At 40.2% G+C, this 16,288-nt stretch overlaps 1 protein-coding gene; it reads left to right on the forward strand.

Moving 5' to 3' along the window:
- LOC311075863 (myosin-7-like) overlaps positions 1-16,288 on the forward strand; it is a gene marked incomplete at its 5' end in the record, with an annotated part of 135,647 nt that overhangs the window by 80,661 nt on the left and 38,698 nt on the right.

The raw sequence follows: 16,288 nt of genomic DNA on the forward strand, positions 1-16,288 counted from the left end.
ATTTAAGTTGAACTAATATTCATGCTTGGGATTAGTTAAGAAGACATATTATATTAAGACTGCAAACATTTATTTGAAAAAAATTAAATGAAGGGATATTTTCAAATCCAGTCAAAATTTAGGATGGCTATTGTTGACTGAACTAATAAACACAAATCTAGCCATTATTTTGTTAAAGAAAAAAAATTAAAGGGTTAATTCACCCAAAAATGAAAATTCTGCCAGTAATTACTCATCCTCATGTTGTTCCAACCCTGTAAGACTTTCGTTCATCTTCGGAACACAAATTAAGATATTTTTGATGAAATGCTGAAGTGCTGTCTCACTTCTTCATAGGCTGCTAGGTAATCGATATGCCATCCCAGAAAAGTTAGTAAAGACAGTGGCTCAACCTTAAGTTTATCAAGTGACGAGAATACTTTTTGTGGGCAAAAACAAACAAAAATACCGACTTTATTCCACTATTCATTTTCTTCTGTGTGGGCCTCTGAGTGAGCTCACATAATGTAACAGCACAGCGCTTCTGGGTTATACGTCAGAACGTAGGCTCACTATTGGCCAGCATCACACACATCACACACATGACCAGCGTCGGCCAAGATTTCACTCCCAAAAAAGTTTTTTTTTTGTATTCAGTTGTTCGATTTGTGAGTTCAGTGACATCTGTGAGGAAAATACATATTCTAGCCACCTTGCAAACTATCTTAAGCAACATGAGACTGTAACATGCCCTTTTACAAACTGTACATTCAAAACCAATGTATTATCAACTTTTAAGATCAGACCCTTCTTATTAGAGCAGAACTCCTTGTCCAAGCTCTTGTTCTCTCCAGACTGGACTATTGTAATTCTCTCTTAGCAGGCCTTCCGGCATGTACTATCAAGCCTTTGCAACTGATCCAGAATGCAGCAGCGAGGGTGGTCTTCAACGAGCCGAAGAAAGTCCACGTCACTCCTCTCTTCATCAGTTTGCACTGGCATTCTCGTACAAATTCGGACACATAACAGTAATTAACATGATTAGCCATTTGATTGACTACATTATCAAACAGCTAATAATGTGTTGCTAATGTAACACAAACCATGTTCCCATTTGCCATCTGCCTTCTAAAACTCAACATCCTTAGAAACACTAGAAACATCCTTAGAACAACTTAGAATGTCAGTAAAGAAAGGCATATAGTTCATCATAACATCGTAATATACATGATATACATAATTCACCCGCTATATTGCTAAATGTACACAATTTTTCATATCAACAGAAAAATATACAGAGATGACATGGCTTCTCTTGAGACCCCCTGCTTCGCAGTTAGTGATATGCTAAAGCCCCTCCTGCACGTTGATCTGATTTTGAGACTGTCTTAGATTTTCTGACAGTTTTAAGGAGAAAATACTCAGCAATGGTGTTGACTCATGAATTTACACATGGCTAGTCTTAAAGCAAATTAAAAACACCAGATAAACACATAAACATTAAAAACTTTATTTTCACCACAGGGGGACTTTAAATGTTATGGGTGAGTAACTACATTTTGCAGACGTGTGATAGTTGATAGACAAACAGTTGTGGAAGTTGCACTTACAGTTTAAAAAATGTTAAGACTTTGAAAAATGTGTCAAAGAGACTGAGAAAAACTGTAATGGTTCTCACATATTATGAGCACGTGACCACAAGTTTAATTCAATATTTATGAAATATGTTATTTACAAAAAAAATCCTGTCAATTATAATACTGAGCAACTAAAGATCAAAAAGAAAAGCATTGCTTTGCATTACCTTCATCTGTGCTTCAGAGATGTGTTGGATCTTCTGCTGCAGGGATCACAGTGTTTGTGTGTGGCTGAGATAGAAAAACCAGAGACAAGAGAGTGAGGGAAAAAGAAACATTTGTAGAGCAGAGGTCAAAAGTCATGCTAATTTGCCTAATGGAAGCACATAATGTCTTATAGAAAACAATCAAATTCAGATAGATAGATAGAAAGAGGTACATCATGCAAATATGAATACCTGTATTCTCTGATTCTCTGTCTCCATGATCCAGCTGGCTCGAACAATGGATAAAGAAGAAATGACAAGCAACTCAAACAAAGGAGCAAAAGCATCATGTGACATCCATTGGACACTTGTCCAAGTAAATCAAACAGACCCCCCCTTAGTCTCCATTAATAGCCTGCTCAGTGGTCATGAAGTACAATGGGTCAAGTTATTGACCCTTTGGTGAGCTGAGACGACAAAGGGCCTAAACAGCTGAGAATGAACCACCTCCGTCTCAGGGAAGAGTGTGGATAGGAATGTTCCACCTCATCATAGCAAGAGATGGACCTGGCAGCTAAAGGAAAAGAGACAGGATGTGAAGGTTCTCCAGATCTCCTGTTAATCCAGTGTTAACCCTCTGAGGTCTGAGCTGTTTTCTGGGCCCTGGAGGTGTTCTGACATGCTCTGACATTTCTGGTTATTTCTGTTACTTGTGACATTTTCATGGCTAAAGTCTAATTACACTGTATTCAGCACAAACTCTGCTACAATAATATATCAGCAGCATGTATGTAAAAGTTTGTAGTTTTGAGATAATGACATTTATGCGTGGTTTTTGAAAATACAAAAAAAAAATCTCACTGAAATAAGGCCATGAAACCCATACTGATTATTTCTTCACAAGACTTTTGAAAATTGTATGACGTAGCCTAGAATATTTGCTCTAAAACTATGTGAAAATCACCCTGACTGCTCATTCAGATAAGACAATATATTGATTTAAAAATTTTACGACGTGTTTTGTGTGAAAAAGCCTTATGCGAGAGCTCATTAATATGTAAGCTTTTCTCACCTGAGAAAGACAAAGAACCTCCCCTAACGGCCCTATTAGGAGCTATCAGGCCCCTATCATTCTGAGCAACCTTGCACAATACTGTAAATGAGGAGATTTAAAAAATAATGGCTTTTAAATTGTTTGGATTTATTTACAACACAACATAATCCAAAGATACACAACAAATGCCAAAAAAGCACTTCAAAGACAGAGACCTTTGTGCCATTCCTAAAAACATTGTACATACCTTTCATTTCCAAGATTTTCACTTTACCATGTTCACGTACTGAGACTCATGTGAATGTTGAAGTCCTCAGTGGCATCTGGGACCTGAAAAAAAAAAAAAAGGCCTGCACGATTTTGGAAATAAATATTAGATTTTTCTGGTTAAAATTGCTTTTTAAAATTCCTTTTTAAAATTCACAGAATACACACACACACACACGTTTCCAACGATATATAATATAATGAACACCAGGTTTGTTGTGCCTTGTAGGCATAAGGTATATGCGCAGTACGGATAAAATAATAATAACAATAAATAACCTATAGCAGCCTATAAATCTTCCAAAGGAAGCTAGAGAAAAATATATTGATTATCATGTTACTTCAAATGTTTCCATCCGTTATGATGATATGAAATGAGATAATAATAAAAACATGAAGCCGTTTGGTGCGTTTTGCTTTCATCCAAAATATGATACATTCAAACGCGATCGCTTGCAAAATATGATACATTCAAACGCGATCGCTTGCAAAATATGATACATTCAAACGCGATCACTCTCAAATATAAAACATTATGGTTACCATAAACATATCTATGTTTGAGCAGATATCCACAAACACATTAAACACGTATGATACATTCAAACGCGATCGCTTGCAAAATATGATACATTCAAACGCGATCGCTTGCAAAATATGATACATTCAAACGCGATCACTCTCAAATATAAAACATTATGGTTACCATAAACATATCTATGTTTGAGCAGATATCCACAAACACAGTAAAAACGGGTCTAAATATTATAATATTCCCCATATATCTAGCAACAGTTCAGCTGCAACGTGACATTTATGCAACAATAACAAACTAGGCTATGTAAGAATTTCTTACCTTATCTTTCTTGTCTTCAAATCGCGTTCTTCTTCTTCTGAGGTAGCCTAAATCCAATGTAAGCTCAGGCACGTCTTTCAAACTCGACGAAAAGTGAAGTGAAGTGTTTTGTTGTTGAGGTAACGAGCGCGTTCGCGTTCCATGTGGAGATTTGCATGTGAATATCTTTTGCGCGAGTAGGCGTGGCCAAATTAACTGTAATGAGCAAGCGTTTGAGAAGCTGGACATCTTGTTGGTTTTATACAAATTACTTAAACAGAGAATATTTGTTTTCGTTTTGAATCCGATCATTTAAAAGTACACACTTAAATGTTTATAAAGGTATATGGCTCATAAATGTGTGACAAGTATTCGCTGAGTTTTGTTTCAGTTTATAGACGTGCTCAAGAAAAAAAAGTTCACCGCGACGGAGAGGCAGAAAGCACACCCTGTTTATTTTCTTTATTTTACAAAAGCACAATGTTTTGATTTGATTGTAAGTGGACACATACAAAAGGAGAAATATCACAGATTCTTTTTTTATATTTCTTTTTTCTGTATGACCATAAATGATGGAGTAATTTAAGTTTATAGTGCTACAATGTGGAGAAAATCCGGCAAAACGCGTCGGCGCGTTTGTCGACCTCAGAGGGTTAAGGAATTAATTAGGCACTCGTGCTAAACATTAAAATCATGTTAGCAACATGCCACAAGACCTGTAAATAAGAAAAACAAACAGGCAGAATAAACTTATATATCCCTAAATATAAGTATACAAATATTTATTGATTATAAGAATATATGACAGGATGTTGTATGATTTAAGGCCCTTTCACACCGGATGCGTAACGAAAAAGCGAAAAGAAAAAGCGAATAGTTCGTGTGCGAATAGTTCGCGTCAAAACCATTCACATCAGCCGCGACGCGAATTTGCGATGTCTGTGACGTTCAGAGAGCTTCAACATGCCAAAACTTTTCCGCCGACAGTTGAGAAAACATGGACACTTCATCATCATCATCCAGTGAGTGAAGACGAGCTTTTCACTATACAACGACTAAAACTATCACACAACATACTCACAGTCGAGATAACCGGGTTGGTTGGCAATGGTACGCCACACATTGTCTTTCAAATCGGTTTCCTTGTAGTATGTGATTGGCTGAAGCCTTTTCTGTCGCCGCAAAAGTTAAAAAGAAACGAAAAAAATAAAAGTCGTTTTTTCGCCGCAGCACATTCGCGTTTGGTGTGGAAGCACTCATTACACAAACAGCTGATCAAAAAATAAAACCATTGCGCAAATTATTTGTGCGTCAAAACAGTTTAAGCAGGTTAAGAACATTTACTTTTAGCTGCATGGCATAAAACCGAAATTGAGATATGGCTTAGTGCAATTATCAAATTGCAAAGGCTGTGATTTAATTGTTCTTACAACCAGCTCATTAAGCACCAGTGTTTGTATTTGTGTTCGCGTTGTAATTATACTATAATATTGTAATTATAGTATAATATTTCTTCTTAGTTTTTATTCAGTCATTTTAAAAATTTTATTAGTAATAATATTAATTATTATTTTATAGCCATGTTGATATATAATCACAAAATTTGACCTACAGCCCAACAAACAAGCACAGCAAACCTGATTATTTTAAAGGGATGGTTCGGAGTAAAATCAACCTAGGGTCCTTTGCACCATGACCTCGAGCCAAACAGGTTCTGTACTCATAACATTGTTAAATTAGAGGTAGCTATAGCTTTTGAAAGTTCAAGGTGGTTAAACAATATCTCAAGCATGGCAGAGAGGAGGCATTAGAGGTCATGTAATAGGTCATGTAACTTAAGTAGTAAGAGTTCATTCAAGTGATGGACGACTACAGATGAGACATGTCCTACATACTATCTGATCTTTTCTATCACAGAGGCACTCAAAGGAATTTAACAGGTTATCTTTGTCCTCAGGGCTAAAGTAAAAGAAACAATGCCACGTAAACAAGACAACTTTAAGGGTATGGCCCCTCGGTCAGCTCTCTGAGGGACAGCAACAGACTTCAAGCACTTCAACAGACTCATTCAGTGCTTCGAAGCATATCGGGGCTATACGTCAAGCTTTTAGCCTGGGCACATGATGCAGCAGATGCACAATGTATTTAGAAAACCCATACTGGTCAGAGAACATTTAGATATAATATAGATTTTTTATTTTATTAATTTTTTAACAATGTTTAAAATTGTACTGTTTGAAATATTTTATATCATTTTGATACATGCAAAATTTTATTTTTTAAGTTATAAAATTGGTAATGAAATGGTAATTAAAATGACAACTGCACACTGAACTAAAATCAAATTTAAGGAGCATTTTACTTTTTAATAATCCAGTGAGGAAATAGGTGTACGAAGTGCATGAAGTGTATGAGTGAGAGTGAGTTTGAATGAGTGCAGCTTTCTTATTCCTTTTAACACTCTGGGGTCGACAAAAGCACCGACGTGTTTTGCTGGGGGGGTTTTTTTACATAGCAGCAAAATAGACTTAAAATACTGTAAACTGTAAAATGGCTAATTTTTTAAATGTCCACTGTAAGACTGAAATAACTGTAAGACTTGAGAAATTAGATAAATGCCAGGCAGTCTACTTGAGGCCCTGAGAGGACAAATGACCTCTCTGGAAATTAACATTTGAATTCACCCTTGTGCACTATCGAGATGAAAGTCTCACCTCCGAAGCATCCTAATCTACATTTCATTCCCTCATCCCCCACTCCTTCTCCCCATGCAAAGATCCCCAAAAACTCACCCAAGAATCTAAATGGTTTAATGTGAATGATTATCATCCAGTATTATACATGATTGGTATCATTTGAAATGTCTCAGTGCGACTGGTACAAATGTCTCATTTCTAAATAAGTAAAACAAAAGGTAATAAGGTTTTTAAGAGTTTAGAGATAACTGGCACACAAAGGAAGGTGGTCTCTAGACAAATGGTCTCTTACTCCCAAAAGGTGTCAACTCTGAATGTAAATTCCCATTGTTAGCAGATGTTTCCATGTGAAAGAAGTTACTGTCTACATAATAAAATGCAACGAGAAGATCGGGGGCCTTTTCTGTATTTCAGATTAGCCCGTGTCCTGTCAGGGCCTTAAGTAGACTGCCTGGCATTTATCTAATTTCTCAAGTCTTACAGTTATTTCAGTCTTACACCACTTACAATCGAAACAAAACATTGTGCTTTTGTAAAATAACACAGGGTGTAGCCGCGCAAACAGCCTTTTTCAGGGTGTTTGCACCGCCATGCTTGGGTTGCTTCTCCCCATGTCTTTTAATTTTCTATTATGAAATAGCCAGTAAAATAAAGGCTTTTTAAATAATTTTGAAGAAGAGTGCCTAGGATTTTCTCTTATAGTATGGAATGTTTTGTCCAAAAAAAAGTATATTAAATTATCAACTAAGATGTTATCACAGTGTTTGTTCCAATGTATATTCAAACGAATGAATCCTTAACTTTGAAATACGTATGATAAAATGTATGCTCTTTATAAAGAAAGATTACACTTGAAATATTGTTAAAATTGTAATTGTTGATGATTTACATGTAAAAATAAATAGAATACAATAAAATACAGTATGAGAATTAACTGCATAGTTACTATAAATGTTTAACTTGGATATTATACAATTTACATGCATACAAAATATGTATACAAAATGAGCTGCATATGGAAAATCACTGGGGTGTTCAGCAGCAGGTGGAATATTTCAACCCCAGGGGGGGGGCAAGGTGGCTTGCCAAGGGAAAGACACATGTTCAGAGAGGCTTAAAGTGGAAATACACATGTGGGGGTCGCCCAGATGGGGAACCATGCACATGGCGGCACCTAGCCAATCGCGAAAGCTGCCGGTGGCATAACTCTGGCGTTGACGTCAACAGTGCTAGAGGAACTCAGGGCCTCTTGGGGAGGCTCACCTGAGGAGAATAATCGCATGTATCCAGTCCGTGGAGTGGAATGGCGAGCAAGCGAAGACACCTGAGCGGGTCCTAGTACCGGCTGGTTGAAGCGAGTACGTGAGAAGACACTGGCTCCACTCGGAGGTTATAGAACCTGGAGAATGTGTTAGGTGTCGCCCAGCCTGCAGCTCTGTAGATGTCTGTTAGCGAGGCGCCATGCGCTAGAGCCCAAGAGGAGGCCACACTCTGAGTGGAGTAGCCCTTGTTCCCTCGAATTCCAGGCACGCTTTGTCAAACGTAAATGCCTGCAGGTCCCCTACCCTCTTGATGGAGGCCAATGCAACCAGGAGCGCTGTCTTCATTGACAGGAACTTAACCTCCACTGATTGCAGAGGCTCGAAGGGAGCACTCTGCAGGGCAGTTAAAACCACTGAGAGGTCCCAAGAGGGTACAAGAGGAGAGCGAGGAGGATTCAGTCTCCTCGCTCCTCTCAGGAACCTGTTGATCAGGTCGTGCTTTCCCACAGACTTGCCTTCAACTGCGTCGTGATGTGTGGCAACAGTGGAAACATACACTTTCAGGGTGGAGGGAGACAGCCTTCGCTCCAACCCTTCTTGCAGGAAGGAAAACACGACACTGATCGGGCATTTTCTGGGGTCTTCTCAGCGAGAAGAGGACTAGGTGACGAAGAGGTTCCACTTCAACGCGTAGGCATGTCTAGCGGAAGTGATGGTAGTGAAAGTGAAATTGTGAAGTGATGGTAGCCACCACCGCTGGTGGTAGGGTATTCAAACCTGCCACGTCCCATCCAGTAGCCACACGTGGAGGTTCCAAAGATCGGGACGAGGGTGCCATAGGGATTGGCCAGGGAGGTGCTGTCGCAAGGAGTACTAGTTTGGAGAACCAGGTCCGGTTGTGCCAATGAGGGGCAACCAAAATGACCTGCTCCTCGTCCTCCCTGATATAGCACAGGGTCTGTGCAAGAAGGCTCACTGGGGGAAACACATACTTGCGAAGGCCCCACGGCCAGATGTGCGCCTGTGCGAGCGTTCCTTCGGTCAGGGAGTAAAACAGGTCCAGGGTTTTTCCTGCATAGAGAATTATGAGGCGGCCACCTCCGTCAAATTTCGTGCCGCCTCCGGCTCTCGACAAAACTTGGACAGACAGTCACATGGTCAGATACACTTTTCCCACCGTGATGGTTCTGTTGCTTTTACTGCTTGTGTCCATTCTCAAACCGTATTATAGTGCTGCGCGGATCGCGGATAATCCGCGGGTCGGGCGGGCCAAGTAATACAAACATTCCATTCCAATTAATCGAGGGTGGATGACAGATAAATCGTTATAATGTGTTGAGTTTAATAAAGACATGGAACTCTCATCACGGTAAAACGCAATGAACGTGCGTGACTCTTTTACTTTCGTTTTCAACAACGTAATTCTCTTCAGGGAAAACCCATCAAGGAAAACATTTTTTTGTTTGTTTGTTTTTTTTTAAGGGAAAAGTGAGAGAGAATTGTAGGCCTACTACTTGCCCAACCGGACAAATGCCCTGATTAAAACAATTTGTAATATAAAAATTAAAAATAAAAAAAAATAAGGTAGGGGCATTGTCATGCGTATGTGTAACCCACGATAGTGTAACGATAGTGTAAAGTACCCACCATAGTGTAACGGACTCCCCAGAAGCTGGGAGGAGATTGTGCGAACCGAATCGCATAGCCAAGCCTGATGGTTCTCTCGACCCAGCGGGACAGGTTGGGAGCTCTAGCCAGGCTCCCAAAAATTGAACCAGTGGGGTCATGGGAACCATAGACGTACCTTCGGTGGGGCAGCGAAGCGGAATGACCGGCCCGGACGTGGGTGGCGTAGCGACCCGGTGTGGGGGCACGGTCATTGCCGCGTCCTAACAGAGGAGGCCAGGGAAGGACTGGCGTTCCACGGGGGCCTGCTCTTACAGGGGTCTGGCGACAGAGGGGGACGAGAGTAGCGAGGCTAGTGAGCGGCGCACACTGTCATCCGGGATCTCTGGGGGCTCGGAGGAAAGGGCATCAGTTCTTAAAAACCAGAAAATAGAAGAACTGAGCCTTAAGTCCAAGCTGCCCATCTCAGGAGTGCTGCTTAGCCTGGCGTTTTAGCCGGCTATGGGGCGGAGAAGGGCGGTGCCGCCCTCCTGCAACCTCCTCCTGCCCGGGGCGGAGCAGGAGGGGAGGAGCCGCAGGGAGGCGGCCTCGGCGGGAAGCAGACTGAGGAAACCCCACGAACGGATGGCCGTCAGTGCAGAGGGGCCTCAGTCTATTTCTGGGCAGTTGAAAACCGCCGAAGAGCCCAGCCTGGGATATGGGGGAGCTGAGAAAATGAGTTCCCAGACATCCTCACATCAACCCGGATGAGCCCATTCCTGGACTACACTTGTGGACATCACCTGGCCCAGAGATCACACAGGTACCGATGTCGCCCGTAGTGCGAGGTCAGTAGTGTGTGGTGGATCGACCAGCCCTAAACATGGGAGGCATAGCGTCCCTGCGTGGGGGCGTGGTCGAGTTTCCGCGTTCTGTCAGTGTTGACCAGGGAAGGACCAGCGTTCCACAGCGGCCAGGTTTGATAGAACTCCCGGTCAGCACTGCCTCTAAGGCAAAGACGACACACAGCACTGCATGCCTGTGCCACAATAGTGGCAGAGAACATACAGACCATGATCACCGCGACAACGAGTGCAGTAAAGGCGGAGGACGCCCGCGGGCTGCGATAAGTCACGGGAACTCTCGCAACCCGGATGCATCCTGATGCACGTCCGGGAAGAAAGGCACTGGGGGCGAGTGCTGGTAGTGCAGCACGCGCTGCGCCCAGGAACCAATCGTCCAGCCTACAGCGCTCGGGGGAGGGCGGCGCCACTCCAACCGACACTTTCAGCTGCCCGGGAAAGCATGGCCGTCAGCTCTGGATCTGACTCGACTAACGCTGGTACTCCCGAGGGAGGCAACGCAGTCGAATCATCAATCCAGATAAATCAAGCCCGCCTTGTGATGCTGTGAGTGACATGACATCATCTGCCGGAGCCCCGAATGAAAAACTGGGTCCCCGAGAGGAACCAGCCACACGGAAGCCCCACGATTTGCGATGTGGTGGGGGGCGTGGCCCGAGGAATGACTCGTCGGTTATACACCATATCCCCTCTCGAGGAAGAGATAAATTGGGGTGTGGCAGAGGGGACTCTACCCACACGGAGATCATTGAGTCTCGATCTATAAACATCGCGATGGTCATGTTCACGCAATGAAAACATGAGTCATCCACGAGCACTGCCGAGCGTGATTAAGCCCAACACGCGAAACAGTGCTCGTGACCGTTAGGCAGATGGATCACGCGCCCACATCCAGAAAATACACGGGCAAACCATCTTGAAAAAGATGTGCCCCGTGCAGCTCTTTTAGAGAGAGGAAAGCTCAGCAGAGTGCTGAAGTGCCCAGGTAAACACGCACACTGTCGGCAGATCACTGCACAGATCAGCAGCAGGCAATGCGATCTCGCTGGAACATGTCGTCGCGCCAACACACTGAAGAGCCGTTCGACTCGTAGAGCGAAGATGATTCAGAATGGCTTGTGGGAGTGAAGATCCCCACAAACACTTGGCTCCAAAGCGAAAAACATATCTGCATGTTGCCAGCGTACTTCCTTATATACCCATGAGGTAAGGCGGAGTTACACAATGCAAATTCTGCAGACCCATGGCAGTTCATGGCAGCCATTGGCTCATTTTATTTCTCGAAGATGAGAGGCTTTCTAAGCGAAACCTCATTCATCGTCACAACGTAACTCGTAGTGATCACGAAAGGGAACTCTAGGCGACAACATCCATTAGTCAAAAGTCTTGAGGACACATATTTAGTATGTGTTTTGTGGCCTTATTTCAGAAACGCTGTATGTGCTAAATAGAGTGTAATTACACCTTTGCCATTAACCCTCTGGGGTCTGAGCTGTTTTCTGGGCCCTGGAGGTGTTCTGACATGCTCTGACATTTGTGGTTATTTCTGTTACTTGTGACATTTTCATGGCTAAAGTCTAATTACACTGTATTCAGCACAAACTCTGCTACAATAATATATCAGCAGCATGTATGTAAAAGTTTGTAGTTTTGAGATAATGACATTTATGCGTGGTTTGTGAAAATACAAAAAAAAAATCTCACTGAAATAAGGCCATGAAACCCATACTGATTATTTCTTCACAAGACTTTTGAAAATTGTATGACGTAGCCTAGAATATTTGCTCTAAAACTATGTGAAAATCACCCTGACTGCTCATTCAGATAAGACAATATATTGATTTAAAAATTTTACGACGTGTTTTGTGTGAGAAAGCTTTATGCGGGAGGTCATTAATATGTAAGCTTTTCACACCTGAGAAAGACAAAGACCCTCCCCTAACGGCCCTATTAGGAGCTATCAGGCCCTGTCATTCTGAGCAACCATGCACAAAAAATGAGGAGATTTAAAAAAGAATGGCTTTTAAATTGTTTGGATTTATTTACAACACAACATAATCCAAAGATACACAACAAATGACGAAAAAGCACTTATTGAAAACAATGATCGAAAGACAGAGACCTTTGTGCCATTCCTAAAAACATTGTACATACCTTTCATTTCCAAGGTGTTTGATTTTCACTTTACCATGTTCATGTACAGAGACTCATGTGAATGTTGAAGTCAGCAGGACTCAGTGGCATCTGGGCCCTGAAAAAAAAAAAAAGTGAACATACTGATATCAAGAGAAAGGCCTGCACGATTTTGAAATTAAATTTTAGATTTTTCTGGTTAAAATTGCTTTTTAAAATTCACAGAATACACACACACAAATGTTTCCAACAATAAATAATATAATGAACACCAGGTTTGTTGTGCCTTGTAGGCATAGGCTATGCGCAGTGCTGGATAAAATAATAATAACAATAACCTATAGCAGTATAAATCTTCCAAAAGATTTCAGTAACAACTAAGCTAGAGAAAAATATATTGATTATCATGTTACTTCAAATGTTTCCATTCGTTATGATGATATGAAATGAGATAATAGTAAAAACATGAAGCCGTTTGGTGCGTTTTGCTTTTCAAACGCGATCGCGATCCAAAATATGATACATTCAAACGCTATCGCGCTGCAAAATATGATACATTCAAACGCGATCACGATCCAAAATATTATACATTCAAACGCGATCGCGCTCAAATATAAAACATTATGGTTACCATATATCTACGTTTGAGCAGATATCCACAAACACAGTAACAGTAAACACGGGTCTAAATATTATAATATTCACCATCTAGCAACAGTTCAACTGCAATGTAAAATGTATGCAACAATAACAAACTAATATGTAATAATTTCTTACCTTACATCTTGTCTTCAAATCGCGTTCTTCTTCTTCTGAGGTAAATCCAATGTAAGCTCACGGCGCGTCTAAAAGCAGAGACTTGTGAAGTGTTTTGGTGTTTTGTTTTTGAGGTAATGAGCGCGATCGCGTTCCATGTGGAGATTTGCATGTGAATCTCTTTTGCGCGAGTGGGCGTGGTCAAATTAAAAATAATTAGGAAGCGTTTGAGAAGCTGGACATCTTGTTGGTTTTATACAAATTACTTAAACAGAGAATATTTGTTTTCAGTTTGAATCCGATCATTTAAAAGTACACACTTAAATGTTTATAAAGGTATATGGCTCATAAATGTGTGACAAGTATTCGCTGAGTTTTGTTTCAGTTTATAGACGTGCTCAAGAAAAAAAAGTTCACCGCGACGGAGAGGCAGAACGCACAACCTGTTTATTTTCTTTATTTTACAAAAGCACAATGTTTTGATTTGATTGTAAGTGGACACATACAAAAGTAGAAATATCACAGATTCTTTTTTTATATTTCTTTTTTCTGTATGACCATAAATGACGGAGTAATTTAAGTTTATAGTGCTACAATGTGGAGAAAATCCAGCAAAACGCGCCCGCGCGTTTGCCGACCTCAGAGGGTTAATATGTTTATAAGCAACTGAGAAAAACAAAAATGTCAGGGCATGTCAAAACATCTCAAGGACCCCAAAAACACCTTAGACCCCAGAGGGTTAATCATGAAATCTAGCTAGAAATCTAGAAATCTTTCGAAATCTAGCGTGACCGTGCTAGATTTTGAAAGATTTCTAGATTTCTAGCTAGATTTCATGAGAAATGTTGTTGGACAAGGCAACAGTCGTGATATAATTTTAAGCTCTGCAGCATCGTTTTTATAAACATGAATTCAACATATAAAACATAGACATTAAACTGCAAAAATATTGTTCTTTTTGTAATTAAGCCAAGAGGTCACACTGTGATGTATCGATCTTCTACTGGTCACACCTCTTCACGTGATTGTGAATTCGCAGATCAGAGTTCACCAAACTTGAACTTTGGAAGGCAGCGGAATGCAAAGCTTTTTGCATGAGCTCTGACGATTTGCATTCATATAAATGGAAGTCAAAGAAATGACCGCCCCTTTGGTCTGAACAAAAATGATAAATCAGCTGAAAATGCAATTTCAATATCTATACGCTCACGCCGCTTTTTCCCCTCCCCAATCAGCAGAGCTGTTTTGTTCTGGCTTTGGCAAAGCATAAAGGACATTATTATTTTTTTTGTAATAGCACATACTTTCCAGTCCTTGAATCCAAGTACTTTCAAGAAGCGTGGAAAACCTGTTAGTTAAAGTTTTAGTCTTTTTTAAAAGTTTTTATTCATTTTTATTTTAATAAATCAAGTTAAACTAAATTAAAATAAGACATGTTGCCTTGACTGGCAACTAGCTGAAATAAAGCTGTTGTTTTTTTAACTTATATTTCAGTTAATGTTCATTTCAAGTAATTAAAATGTTTATTGTTTTAGTTATAGTTAACTATAATAAGCTTGTTTTTAACCACATTGTTTATCTCAATGAAACTATAAAAAATATCTACTGGGTCATTCTGTCAAGAAATGTTTCCTTGCCACTGTTGTGTTTAATCAGTGTGCCATTGTTCTTCTTAATGCTTAAGAATTACACCTACTCCAGCTTTTAAATCCAATTTTTAGTACCAAAACTAGCTGCATGGTCTGAAGAAGAAGACAGGAAGTAGAGACACAATGGATTCCTATTTAACCCAACAGATGCAAGACCACTCTAGTGCACCAAGTGACAAAAGGATGCTCCAATTACAAACTTTATTAGACATAAGGTTGCCCCCATTTCTTCCATTCATCCTCCTGAGTTTTAATAAACAAGGGTAAAAAGACAGCTGAGAATGAGGCTCTGTAAAGGATGAGGGGGCTAGAATAGATTGCCCAAGTGCTAAGACTAAGTAAGGTGCTTGTTGAGAGGGTGCAGAATAAATGAGGGACGAGAGGTCAAGGCAGGTTAGAAACCTCACAAAAGGTCTTGAGTGATGGCTCACACGGCTCAACAACAAATAAACGCTGTAGAGATGTTTAGAAACAGATCTGGGGCTAAGACGATTAGTTTGACCTGCTTGCCTTGTTCTATCTGTTAAGAAGGAATAATTATAAGAATTTTCGTGTTAACTGATGCACAGAAAAAGTAACACTGCTGTAATATATTCGGATTATATTAACTTCTGTAAACATAAAAATTAGATTTTCTATCTTACAGAATCCTATTCATGCATTTGTTTTGGAAATCTTTGTAAAGCTGGAAACTATTTTTGAAGAAAGAATGGGTTTGAACATGGATGAACATGAATGAAGCTGTTTTTTGAATTACTGCTAATGAACTTGTAAAACACATATGATGGATATAGCTTTGGGAAGTCAAGAAAGGTCATAGGAATAAACAAGAACAAGCAAGGGTTGCAGCTATCTTTGCATTAGGCGAGAACATAAGGTCGCAAGTGCAGATATTCATTGTTGCCATTACAGCTGTCTACTGACAATTTTATTGTTCCATGACAGCCGTCTTGTTCGTGAAGCATTGTTACCTTGTCTTGATCCTTGAGCACAAAGATAAACCTGTGAAATTCCCAGTGCATGCCTGTGTCTCTTTAAGGACAGAAAATGACACAGTTTAAGAAAAGCATCATAGTGCATTATTGCTGGAATCTAACTGTCAATTAAGCAATTTTATTAAAAAAGGATTGTGTGTTCAACTATGGTTCATATACTTACAAAAGTCTCTAACTCTATAATGCTTTACGTACATAAAAAAAAAAAAAAAAAACATGTTGTGAATTTGGCCTATGAAACTAACTATAAAATATGAAAGTAGAAGTGTACATTTCAGTATAAAAAACTTTAGTAAAGATCTGATATCTTTCAAAAAGGAGATATACATATGGGACAAAAATAGCATCATTGTGATTTAGATCCTTTCTGATCGTGTTGCATTACCATTTCCACATGCCAAACTACTGTGA

The sequence above is a fragment of the Abramis brama genome (assembly GCF_963993115.1).
Source record: "Abramis brama genome assembly, chromosome: 24".
NCBI lineage: Eukaryota > Metazoa > Chordata > Actinopteri > Cypriniformes > Leuciscidae > Abramis > Abramis brama.